The following is a 13,343-nucleotide window of genomic DNA, read 5'->3' on the forward strand; positions in this document are numbered from 1 at the left end:
TCCTTTAACCTTCTTGCCATTACTGAAACCTGGCTATCCGACTCTGACACTGCCTCCCCCGCTGACCTCTCCTATGGTGGCCTCTCCTTCACCCACTCCGCCAGGTCTGGAGCCCGCCCAGGTGGTGGAGTGGGCCTCCTCCTTTCCTCAACCTGTACTTTTTATGTCATTCCCCCTGAACCCTCCCTCTCCTTCTCCTCCTTCGAAGCCCACTCCATCCGTCTCTTGTACCCCATCCACCTCCACGTCACTGTCATCTACCGCCCCCCTGGCCCCACCTCCCTCTTCCTTGACAACTTTGCTGCCTGGCTTCCTCACCACCTCTCCTCCGACCTCCCCTCATTCATTCTCGGTGACTTTAACTTCCCCATCGACAACCCCAGCGACCCTGCTTCCAGCAAACTGCTCACCCTCTCTTTCTCCCTTGGTCTCACCCAATGGACCTCCTCCTCTACCCACTGCCTTGGTCACTCTCTTGATCTTGTCTTCTCCTACCTTTGTAATCTCTCTGACTTTTCCATCTCTCCCTTTCCTCTATCCGTCCACCATCTCCTCTCCTTCTCCCTCTCCTCTTCTCCTGCTCCCCTCCCCCTGCCCAAACCTACTCTGTCCATACGCAACCTCGACGCTCTCGACCCTGTCTCTCTGTCCTCCTCTCTCGATACCCTCCTTTCTCCCCTTTCCTCCCAGGCCTGCCCCAACCAGGCGGTCTCCCTCTACAATCAAACCCTCACCTCCGCTCAGGATGCAGTCGCCCCTGCCCACTCCATCCACCCCCGCTGCTCTAAACCCCAACCCTGGCACTCCAAATTTACCCGCTTCCTCCAAAAATGCTCCCATACCGCCGAACGTCACTGGAGAAAATCTCGCTCCCTGGCTGACTTCCTCCACTTTAAATTCATCCTTTCATCCTACAGCTCTGCCTTCTCTCTCGCCAAACAATCTTTCTTTAAATCCCTCATCTCTTCCCAGTCCTCTAACCCCCGCCGCCTCTTCGCCACCTTCAGCACTCTCCTGGCCCCTAAATCCCTGACTGCCTCCGACTTCGCCTCCTTCTTCTCCTCTAAAATTGAGGCCATCCGACTTGAAATCTCCTCCTCCACTATCTCTTCTATCCCTCCCACTCTTCCGTCCTCCCCCCCTAAACACCATCCCCTCCACTCCTTCCGCCCCACCACGGACGAGGAAGTCCACTCTCTCATTTCTTCCTCCCCCTACTACCTTTCCATTGGATCCCATCCCCTCCCACCTTCTTCGCTCCCTTTCCCCCACCACCTGCTCCCACCTCGCTCACCTCTTTAATCTCTCCCTCTCCTCCGGCATCTTCCCCTCCTCCTTTAAACATGCTCTCGTATCCCCCATTCTTAAGAAGCCTAATCTCGACCCCACTTCTCTCTCAAACTATCTCTTCTCCCCTTTGCCTCCAAAATTCTCGAGAGGCTCGTCTGCAGCCGTCTCACCTCCTACCTTTCTAAACACTCCCTCCAGGGGCCACTTCTCCCTTCTCATCCTCCTTGACCTCTCTGCAGCCTTCAACACCATTGACCACCCCCTCCTCCTCCACACCCTCCAGTCTTTCGGCCTCTCTGGCCCTGTCCTGTCCTGGTTCACCTCTTACCTCGCTGACTGATCCTTCTCTGTCACCACCACTGAGTCTCGCTCCCCCCGTCCACCATTCCAGTCGGGGTCCCCCAGGGCTCTGTTCTGGGCCCCTTACTCTTCTCTCTATACACCTCCTCCCTGGGTGAACTCATCAGCTCCTTCGGCTTCAACTACCACCTTTACGCTGATGACACTCAACTATACCTCTCCTCTCCTGATCTCTCTCCCTCCTTTCTAGGGTGTCCGCCTGCCTCTCTGCCATCTCCTCCTGGGTGTCCTCTCAATTCCTCAAACTCAACCTCGCCAAAACCGAGCTGATAGTTTTTCCTCCCCCTCATACCTCATCCCCTGTCGACCTCTCCATCACTGTCGACAACTCCTCTATCTCCTCTGTCCCCCAACTTCACTGCCTTGGTGTCATCCTCGACTCCTCTCTCTCCTTTGGCCCCCATATCCTCTCTCTTGCTAAATCCTGCCGCTTCCAGCTGCGTAACACATCGCTCGTATCCGGCCCTTCCTCTCCCAAGATGCCACCAAATGCCTTATTCACTCTCTGATCATCTCCCGCTTGGACTACTACAACCTCCTCCTTACTGGCCTCCCCCTCTCTCATCTCACTTCCCTTCGATCTGTACTTAACGCAGCCGCTCCTCTTCTGTCTCCCCACTCTACCAATCCCTCCACTGGCTCCCCTTCCCTTACAGAATTCTGTTCAAGCTCCTCACTCTTACATACAAGGCCCTCGCTAACGCCACTGCACCCTACATCTCCACACTCCTATCTATTCACGCTCCATCCCATCCTCTCCGATCTGCCAATGACCGCCGCCTATCTTCCCCCCTCATCACCTCCTCCCATGCGCGTATCCAAGACTTCGCCTGCGCTGCCCCCCTCCACTGGAACAAGCTCCCTCCCTCCATCAGGACTTCCCCTAACCTGTCCAGTTTCAAACGGGCTTTAAAAACCCACCTTTTTCTTAAAGCCTTCCAGTCTCCCACTTAACTACCTACCTTATACTCTGCCTCTCCCCCTTCTTTCCCCTTCCCTGCCTCCATCTCTCTACTCTCCCTCTCTCCCCTGCGTTTCTCCGTCTGTCCACCCCTCCCCTTAGATTGTACGCTCCTCTGAGCAGGGCCATCTCTCCTCCTGTTTCCACCACTTCTAACTCTGCTCTCCAGCTACTTTGCCCTCCTCCTCGAGGGCCCTCCTCCCCCCCTCTGGGGGTCTCCCTGTCTTCTGCGCCCTCCTTTTGGGCCCAGTCATTTGCGGATACTCCCCACGCCCTCACTAGCTGTGCATTGAGCTTACTGAGTTACTGTGCATTATGTTTACTGTACTGTGCTGTCTCACCTTGTATTGTAATTCGTTTTTGTCCCTGTACGGCGCCACGGACACCTTGTGGCGCCCTCTAAATAAAAATTAATAATAATATTAACTATACTGTATATTGCTCAATAAACACAATTGCAAATACTTTGTATGTTTCACTCGGGTATTTCACTTATGTGTTTTATAACACCATAGTAACTATAACATTATGCCTTACAAAAAAATGTATCATCAAGGTTCAGACAATCCTTGATATGTTGAAAAAATATGTAATTCAGTACTGTTTAGCCAAAATGAACAGAGTGAGTCTCTCTGTGTTTAAAAAGTAACTTAATTCAAATAAGATCATTATAACATACAACTTACTGAACTTTTCAACTTTGGAAAGATTACAACTTGATTAATAGGCCTGTAATCACAGTACAAAACAGACATGTAGGCCAAGCAGTAGCTTGCAGTGGTCAGTAGCCATGCAGTAGTTTTCCATCGTCCTTTAATTATTCTTATTCTATATTTCACTCCAGTATTGAACATTTCAGTTTGCATGCCTTCAAGCCTACAAGTGGATAGATAGACTTGACTTAACGTAAGTAAACACTATATACTGTAATTTGGTGCAATTTATTTCTGCTCAACTCACCTTGGCAATAATGAGACATTTGATTTTTCATATTCAAATCGATTGGTAGCAAGTACAATACATTAAATGAATTTATTGCATCAGAGCACAAAGAGAGTCATTATTGTAACAGTGACACATTATTTCCATCTGGTAATGAGCACACAAGATGTTGTACAAGCTGTGAGATGAGCTCTGTTTTATTGTAATTAAAATTTAGAGTAACACTTAAGCTGTAAGGGAGCTGAAGAATGCTATTATCATGAGATAATGATTTGTAGGGTTCTAAAGTATTTAGGAAAAAAAACATCTTGACTTCTTTATTGTTGAAGTGTATGATTACACAAGACATGCAGATGTGACCTGATCTGTCATGAAATGTTTTATACTGCTATGACATTATTTTGTAACATGTTCAATATTAACTATATGAGCAGAGGCCCATGACAGTTAGAGTTTAACAATAAAAACTAACCTGTTTATGAAGAGACATAGTTTGAACCAAAATAGGCCATATGTCAGAGGTGCTCAAACCTAGGGGTAGAATTTCTAAGCCTTCTAAAAAGGAAAAGTGGAGGTATAGTACACAGCAACCAATCAGATGCTAGCTATTATTTATCTAGTACATGCTAGGAAAATGACAGCTAGAATCTGATTGGTTGCTATGGACAACACCTCCACTTTTCATTTTAGAAGGTTTTAGTAATTCTACCCCCTAGACCTCAAGAGTTACAAATAGTTCATGTTTTCATGATTTCTTTAATCATGCGCAGGTGAATTAATCTATTTTTCTGGGTCAGTAATTATCCTGAAAACATGACCTGTTGGCAGGGCCGGATTAACCCGAGGTCTAATTGGGCTAAAACCCCGGGGTTTCGTGCATCTGGAAGGCCCGCCGGCTTTTATCCGGTTGTGGGTGTCCCGCCCCCGGTTTCGACTGTCAGCTGGTCAAGGAGAATGGCAGCTAACAGCAAATGTTATGCTGTCAGCTGCCTCCTGTCACTGTAGTGCTTCCGCGGCGTGCAGTAATCTCCTTACTGAGGAGATCTCATGAGAGTGAGACTATGAGTCATAGTCTAACTTTCACGAAATCTCATTAGTAAGGAGCTTACTGCGCGCCATGGAAGCACTACGGGGAGTGACGGAAGAACAGAACGAAGGAAGAGCTCAGGGGGAGGGACTTACAGGGGGGGCCTCACAGTACCCTTAGCCCGGATGCCTCCATTCCCTTAATCCGGCCCTGCCTGTTGGTAACTCTTGAGGACTGGGTTTGAGCCCCTCTGATATATGTCATTAGTTGAGTTAAGGGAGCTATATTATGGTAACATGAAATCAAATATGTATAAAAGTGTATTTCTCACTGCTGAAATTAATTTTATATTAGTGTAACTGAAACATCACCAGGACTCATCTAAATTAGTATCAGGAAATTGTAGTGGCAACATACAGAAACAAACTGTTGTGATGAGTTATAATAAGCAATAAGGCTAAATGTAGGAATGTTTATCAGAGAATGACAATGCTTCATGATTTGATAGAAGCTTTAGAACAAGAGATTCAACTGATATGGGTCCCGCCTTTCCAGACATTTAAATATATGCTATTCTGGAACACCATGCAGGAAGACTGAGAGTAATCTATTTTCTCCACTACACATATTATTTAACTACTTACTGGTAACGGAAGCATTTGGTCCTAGAAGTTGTTAATAGAGGATTATTGGTGAAGCTTGTTTTTGACTTCAAGAAGTATGTAAGTAAATTTAAGTTAGCAGTTAAATCAAAGGGAGGAACCTAAGACCTGACATCTTTGAATATGTAAATTAGCTTATTTGAAATGTTTGCTTCTTTTTTTTAAAAAAAAATAAATTAAAAGGATCAGAGCAAATCATTTTTCTTATTCCAGCCATCAATATAAAAAACAACACAATGTCCCTTTTTTAATATCATCAACTCTCGGTAACCAGATCGTTTACTGCTTGTACCTTGAATTGGAGAGGGAAAGAATATTAAAACTAAAATATACACCTTATTGTAAGTTTCAAATCTTATATAAAGTATACATATTTGATGTCTCTATACCCAAGAGAAATAGTGAAATATTTTTGTGGTGAAAATCTATGGTTGTTGTAATTTTGTGGAGCAAACTCTTGAAGAGTTATGGAGAAGTGTGTTTTCCATTGATTTAAATATTCTTTTCATAAAAATGCCCCAAATATTCTAATATGCTGCAAAAAGAAAGTTGTGTTTGTCTTGAAGAAAATAAAATGTACTTGCTTAAACCAATGAATAAAAAAAAGTTACATTTATTTAAATCGACAAAATGCAAAATGTGAAATTTAACATGAAGGTGTGAAAATCCTACATTTTTAAAGTGGTTAAAAATGGGGCTGCACGGTGTGACAAAGGGCCCAATCAGACATCCATGCCTATATCCATGTCAACTAAAGGGATGTCCTTCATAACACCGGTATGTGGTGCATTTGGTAATAGTATGATAAGACCTGTCAGAATATTACGGAATATTAAAAAATATTACGGTGTATGGTTTAGGAGATTTTAATATTCTGGAATGAATATATTATGGACTAATCAGGTACAGTGTGTATAAGACTGTCATAATGCATTATTAAAGATGAATGTCATTGTATGTTGTATGTGGAAGATGTTATCACATATCTAAATATGTTTCGAAAGTTAAATTTTAAGCTTGCAAATTCTAACTGTTTGAGATTGAGAACATTCTCCAAACACCTATTTAATGAGGTGAATTAAAAAAACAAAATCCAAAAGAAGACATAAAAAATTGAATATGGGAAACAAACTTTTATTATAAATCAAAGCCTTATTTCTTATTAGAAGTAAAATCACATTTATATCCTCCCCCCTTGAAACAAGAATGTACAGGATTATTGGTAATGTATAGGATTTCTATGTTTTGCATTTTTCTTTTGTAATTTTTTTTATCCTTTTTTAATTTGTAAGCACTTTAATTTTTGTATTACAGCTAAAAACTTTAAATGTTGTGCTTTGATGCTCTAAATTCAGTCATTATTAGAGAATAACTGTTGCTTCCGCTGGAAGGCTTGGTGGTGACATTTTTACTGCTGGATAGCAGTTTGCTAGATTGTACATGCATGCTAAAGGTTCTTGGGTCATCCTAAAGTCACCTCTTAAAAGTCTTTGAGTGGCATCAGCATGGTGTGTATTATTTTGAGGAGTATTTTCAATATATGTTTGTTGATCTGCATGAAAGGCGAGTGAGAAATTAAGCAGTGATTAACCCCAAAGCTCCATCCGAGTCATGATTGTAGATTGCATACATGACAGCAATCTCATTTTTAGGTAATCAACATAATTTATTTTATGGTGCATGGAGTTTCTGAAACTTAAGATATCTATGTACAATTGCAGAAGCTAGTACTGGTGGCACTGTCAAAATATTTAAGTTGACTTTTTAGTGTTTATACCTATTAAATATTTGACTTTAACCGACCTTTGTGTTTTACCTTAGCTGTATGGATCATTTTTATTCTTAATATAGCTTCATGCCTTTTGCTACAGTCTGGAGTTTGTGAGTACAGGTTTTGGATTTTTTTTCTAACAGGGTTCATATACTAGTAGTACATGTCCTTCTACCTTTTTTTGTCAGTGCAGAGAAACCATTTACAACATTTCCTATAATTATAACAGACAGAGATACATTGATATTACTAGTATTGTTTTATTATGTGTAAGGACCATGCAATCTACATCATGTCCTCTATACTTGTCACTTTCCCTAGCTATGCACTGTGTATATTAAAAAGCTTTTTATGTGATGCATGCAATAAATAATCCAATAAAACAAAAGCAACTGTCACCATAACATGTTTTATGACCTTGTTTTTTAAACATTTTTCTTCCTATCAACATCACAATATTGCATTATTTAAATAGTAACCTTCTTTGCATTTATTTCATTAACATTATGCAATGCACAATAGTAAATTATAACTGCAGAATTGCAGCATCCACTGTTAAAATGGACAAATAGTATTTCTTCAATATCAGCCTATGTCATGTTCTATAAAGAGTGTTACTGCCAAATACTAGTTTAGCATCAAAATACATTTGTTCTGCAGATTCAACAAGCAGGTATATTTATGGAGTCATAAAGTAATGCAAATAGATGGAAAACCATTGAACCAATCTTTCACATATAAGAAAAGAAGAGCAGGGGGGTTGTAGGGGTAAAACATGTAAAATAGTAATATCCCCTGTCCTACGTGTAATCACATGCTAGATACGCTCTCTAATAGTGTATCTAGCACTTACATTTTCTTTACCTTCTAAAGCTCCATGTAGGAAGCCATAATGAGTCCTTTGTGCATGTCCAGCTCTTGTTAGCGCACCACAAACCCAAAGTCATCAGTTTTAACTCAGTAGCGCAAAAACATATTTACCCTACTTAGTTCAAGCTTGCTTACATTGACAAGATGAGCGTCAGGAGCCAACCATACAGATATTGTAAATGCTAGGTATACTGTGCTAGAGAATGTCAATAATCAGCCTTAGTTGAAGAAATAGATTTGCAAAATAGTCTCTTTTGTTCTGTTTTTTGCACATTTATCCATTACAAAAAAGTCCACAATGAGCCTTTCAAGGTTCATTCATACAGGTACACACTATCAGCATTTTTTCACTGATCCATCCCAGTGAGATCACATGTAACGCAGGGATTATTGATCTCTATATGTAATATTAGGTCATCTTACATGAGTATTGTGGATTTTCATATTTCCTAATTAAAAATTCTAATTCTGCATTCAGTAAAGCCTTCTTTATATCCTATGTTTGTTTCATTCAGAATAGTGGCTTACCCTATTCACATACATGCGGTACTAAGGTGGATTTCATTTATTCATTTGAAGACAGCCATTCTGTGGAGTGGTTCTTACTACCATACCAGTTGGCCTAGATGCAGGTGATACCTAATTGTTAAAGTGTTGTCAGTACGACCACAGTGCCAGTTGTCCGCCCCCCTCAATTGCTGCCAGGGAAGCCAGGATTGCAGCACTGGTTCTATTAGCAGAGCTACAAGTAGCCCCTTAGTCTCAATGCCAAACACTTTTGTTGGCTATGGGATATTGACTAAGATCTATTATTATATGTTGGAATTTTGCTGGGTTTTACTATAATCAAATGGGCATTATGCTGGGTTTGTATATAATAGTATGTGTATTGTAGTGAAAAATCTAGTGCAGTGATGGCAACCTGATATACTTTAAGGGACATAGAATAGATTCCACAGGTATTCCAAAACACCCTTCAGATTTCCCCACATACCCCTCAAACCCCCCACACACCCCACATACCCCTCGAAAATGCCCACCTCACCCAAAATATGCCCTTTAGCAGCCACAAATATCAGGCTCCTGTAGCTATGACAATACCTATTGCCTCTTTAGTTAGGAGGTAGTAAGGGTTTAGAATCTAGCGGTAAATGAAGAAATGCACAAATATTTTTTTTTAGATATTTTGAGGACAGCTTGTGTCTAAAATGTCTACAGATTAATATAATCTAAAAGGTTTTGTAACATTTGTTATGTAGGTGTAGTCACTATTTTTTTCATTAGCGCATTCAATCAATAATGTCTTGGATTGTCAAAACAAATTCAACAATAAAAAAAGAGATGAACTTTTAGCTCAAATAGAGGTTGATCTATATTTCATATACAAATACTTATTGTATAACAAACTTAATATAAAGTGTATTTAAAAAATGCACCTTAACCAAATTAAAAACAGACTCGTGTAATTAAATCACAATTTAAGAGTGTGATAGCATACAAATTTGCATTTGCAGTATTTATCTGTGTGAGCAGAAGTTATCTCTTCTTTTTGTTAAATATACTTACTGATGCTATTACTATGTTCCTTTATAATCTAATACACAGTAAATATGCTGCTTATATAGAAGCCAAATATTTTTCACTTTATCTGAGTGCATACAATATATATTAAGCTAGCAGGGTGACCCAACATTGTGTGGGTCTAATTGGTAGTGTGCAGCAGTTTTTATATATTAGACAATTATTTCGTAAATAGACCAAAAATGCTATTTAGAAAATAAGAGTTGTTGCTTTGTCACGTTGTCATTATGTCGTGTAGTGGCAAGGTTTTCTTCCAGCAGTCAACCAATTTTTACAACCCAAAAATGATGTTTTCAATATTTGTCGCTCTGTAATGATGTTGCATTGTTGTGTTGTCGTTATGCGGTCTAATAGCTTTCTTTTTGGATAGTAAATAACTATGTAAGATTTTGCAGCTATACCTTGAGAGTTGTGGAAAATATTCACCAACAAACAAACAAATTTCTTCTTTTATACATATAAAAAATATACAGTGTTTCCAATATTAGTGATCTAAATGTATTCACAAGTGTTTCAATAGAATAATTGGTGCTGAGCTGCATTAACCGTGTGCCTACACTATGGCTCATCCCAGGGGAGCACGCAGGGGGGGTAGCTGCATGGGGTGAAGTAATGAAAATGTCTGCAGGGGGGTGGTGTTGAGGTAATGAAAATGGCGGCTCCAGTGGGCAAGGTAATGAAAATAGCTGGGAATTAATAAAAATGGCTGCAGGGGGGGGGGGTAAGGAAATTAGTTGCAGGGGGAGGTAATACAAGTAAATTGGCTACAGGGAGGGTTGTATTAATGAAAATGTCTGCAGGGGGGTTGTGTTAATAAAAATGGCTGCAGTGGAGGTTGAGGTAAAAAAAATTGCAGGAGGGGGGAATGAAAATGGTTGAAGAGGAGGTAATGAATATGGTTGAGGGTGTCACAGTTTGGTATTCTGGACTCTTGAATCCGCCCAACAGATATTACCCCTAGCAGGGTGCGGAGTCTAACGGGCGAATGGTTTTCACCAGCGGTCACTGCAAGGTGACTTGGACTCAGCGGCATTCGCCCGCAGGTCGCGGTCCCTACCAGGGGTGTTGGGCAGGGTCCCAAGGAAGTGATAGTGATTGGTGTAACATAGCCACACTGGTAATGTAGACACAGGAGATGCAGCAAGAGTAAGATACCCTGTATGCCTTAATATGCTTAGATGAAATAGGAACAGTTCAGCCAGCAGGACTAGATAAGGACAAGCAGCTTAGATGATACGACCTGTAATGCCACTGAGCCACAGAGGCAAATGCGGAGTAGATGAAGCTTGAGTAATGCAATCCGGAGCAGTGACATGATAGGGTCAGATGTAACTTGAGCAGCACGGCCCGTGTAGCAGCAGCATGATGAAGACAAGTGTAGTTTAAGTGATCCAGCCCATGGAACAACAACACAGCAGAGACGGGTGCAGCTTGAACTGTATAGCCAGTGGAACAGCAACACAGTGGAGACAGGTGCAGCTTGAACTGTATAGCCAGTGGAACAGCAACACAGTGGAGACAGGTGCAGCTTGAACTGTATAGCCAGTGGAACAGCAACACAGTGGAGACAGGTGCAGCTTGAGCGGCATCGCCTGTGAAACAGCAACACAGAGGAGTCAGGTGCAGCTTGAGCGGTATAGCCCGTGAAACAGCAACACAGCGGAGTCAGGTGCAGCTTGAGCGGTATAGCCCGTGAAACAGCAACACAGCGGAGTCAAGTGCAGCTTGAGCGGTATAGCCCATGGAACAGCAACACAGAGGAGACAGGTGCAGCTGAGCGGTATAGCCCATAGAACAGGAACACAGCAAAGGTACTGACGATCCAGGTAAAAGCACACAGAATAGGTAGGAACCTAATCAGACAAGTAACTTGATCAACAGGCCCAGAGAAAAGGGAGGAAGTGCCTTTTCAAGTTTAGAGCCAGAACCAGGAACCAATAGGAATCTTGCCAGAAGCAGACAGGTACTCAGTCTGCAAATGTGCAGATCAAGACTAAGGGTTTGAGGTCTGCTTAATGAGGCACAGGTGAATGTCTTAGTCTTTGTTTATGGAAGCCGAATGAGCGCCGTGTGACAGAGGGGTTATTAAAAAAATAGAGCAGCCTTGGGGGGTGTATGATCTCTGTATTGTGTGGTGGTTGCAAGGATGCCCTCTGTGGTCTCTGCGCTCACTTGAATTCTAAATACTAGTCAGATGAGGCTGGTAGAGGTTTGTATTTGATTGTAGATCTTTGACCTCAAATGTTCATATATTGCATTTTTATGCCTGTGCTATGATGTAGTTTTATCCGGCTATAATGGAGTCTTGTGTTTGAACTAAAGAGCCTAATCATTCAGATTTGTTAAAATTTTGCATTATAATACAATTTTTGCACATTTTCAAAACAGGACCCCAACTTTCCAGAAGACAACTAGAAGACAACAATGCAGCAAGAAGAAGCAAGAGAGAAGAGCAAGAACAGGTAAGAGAGAATGGCACAATCTGTCTAAAATTGGAATGCCCGATAGTACTCCTGAATATTCATAATCTGGAGTATTCCTATACCTCTATACATTTTTGGTGGTGGTTGTTGAGGAGGGGAGTTGGAGGGCGCTATGGGTGTATTAGCCTAGGGCAGTAAGAACCTTAATGTACCCTGGCTGGAACCAGTAGTGCACCATGTAAAAATGCTTATATCTAACTTTTACTTATTTTATTGTGGGCCTAATCGCCATAGGGAATTCAGCCCAAGTGGTGAACGGCCACGAGCTGGTTGACACTATTACAGGGGGACCCATGTTGTGAGTTTCCCTGCTATAGTGCTGCAGGTATGGCAGGCATAGCCTAGAGCTGGTATTGGCATCTTCACGGGGAACCCACACTTCTTGTCATACCCATATTGTCGATACCAGCCTAGGCTGCTAGCACTATTGCTGAGAGTACTTTTTTTTGGGGAGTACACTTTATTAAACTATTTATTTAGAAAAAAACACTTTACAGACGGCAGCCATCATCATCAAATTGATGCGCTTTAAACGTATCCTTCTCTTCCATGTACATTTTACATAGTATGCAGGCTCGCAGCTATCGTAAGATATCTGCTACTCTCCATGCTATGTAATTTGCATATTGTTTTGGATGCAATATATGCCTATGTTTTTTATGTAAATTGCGTCCAAAAACGTAGCCGAAAATTGCATCAGCCCCTTAATATTCATGTGCTAGTGGACAGCAATAACAATAACAGCATACGGCAGAGCGTATATGTTGTTTAGGGTATGATCTGTTCCTAACTGTGAAAGGTGACTGACAGCTTGAGTAATCATGATGTAGATGCACAAAAGACAATAAAAAGCGTTTAAGAGCAAGTTCCAAAACCAGGAATTCAGTACTTTTGAGCACTAAGGATGTGTTTTAAAATATTGCACTTTATTCCAGGGGCTGAATTTCTCATAAGATACTTTCTTTTTACCAAGGTGTGAAATTTGTCAACCACAGTCTACAACCTTGAAAATTACAACTTGCTTTAAGCCTTTTTATGTCTTGGACGGACCTACCAATTTTTTTTTTTTACTGATGTATATAGTTATTTTCATTCAAAGTGTCCAAAAGAACATTACCTTCACAGTATTTCAGTGTCAACAATCCTTCTCTAGGGCTAAATTGCAAATCTATATGAAAAAAATTGCAAAGTTGAAAAATATTTTTTTTATTATGGTTATTGTTTACTGACATTTTTAGGTTGCTTCTCTTAGAGGAAACATTACTCAATTTTATTCATTCTGAGAATAAGATCCGGTACTTGTTTATGTCTTCTTTTTAATCATGTTTGTAAATGGGGTTTGTGGCCACCAACATTTAAAGTAAACAAAAAGCAAGACACCTTAGGCCATTAGTAC

This window comes from Mixophyes fleayi, chromosome 2 (assembly GCF_038048845.1).
Source record: "Mixophyes fleayi isolate aMixFle1 chromosome 2, aMixFle1.hap1, whole genome shotgun sequence".
NCBI lineage: Eukaryota > Metazoa > Chordata > Amphibia > Anura > Limnodynastidae > Mixophyes > Mixophyes fleayi.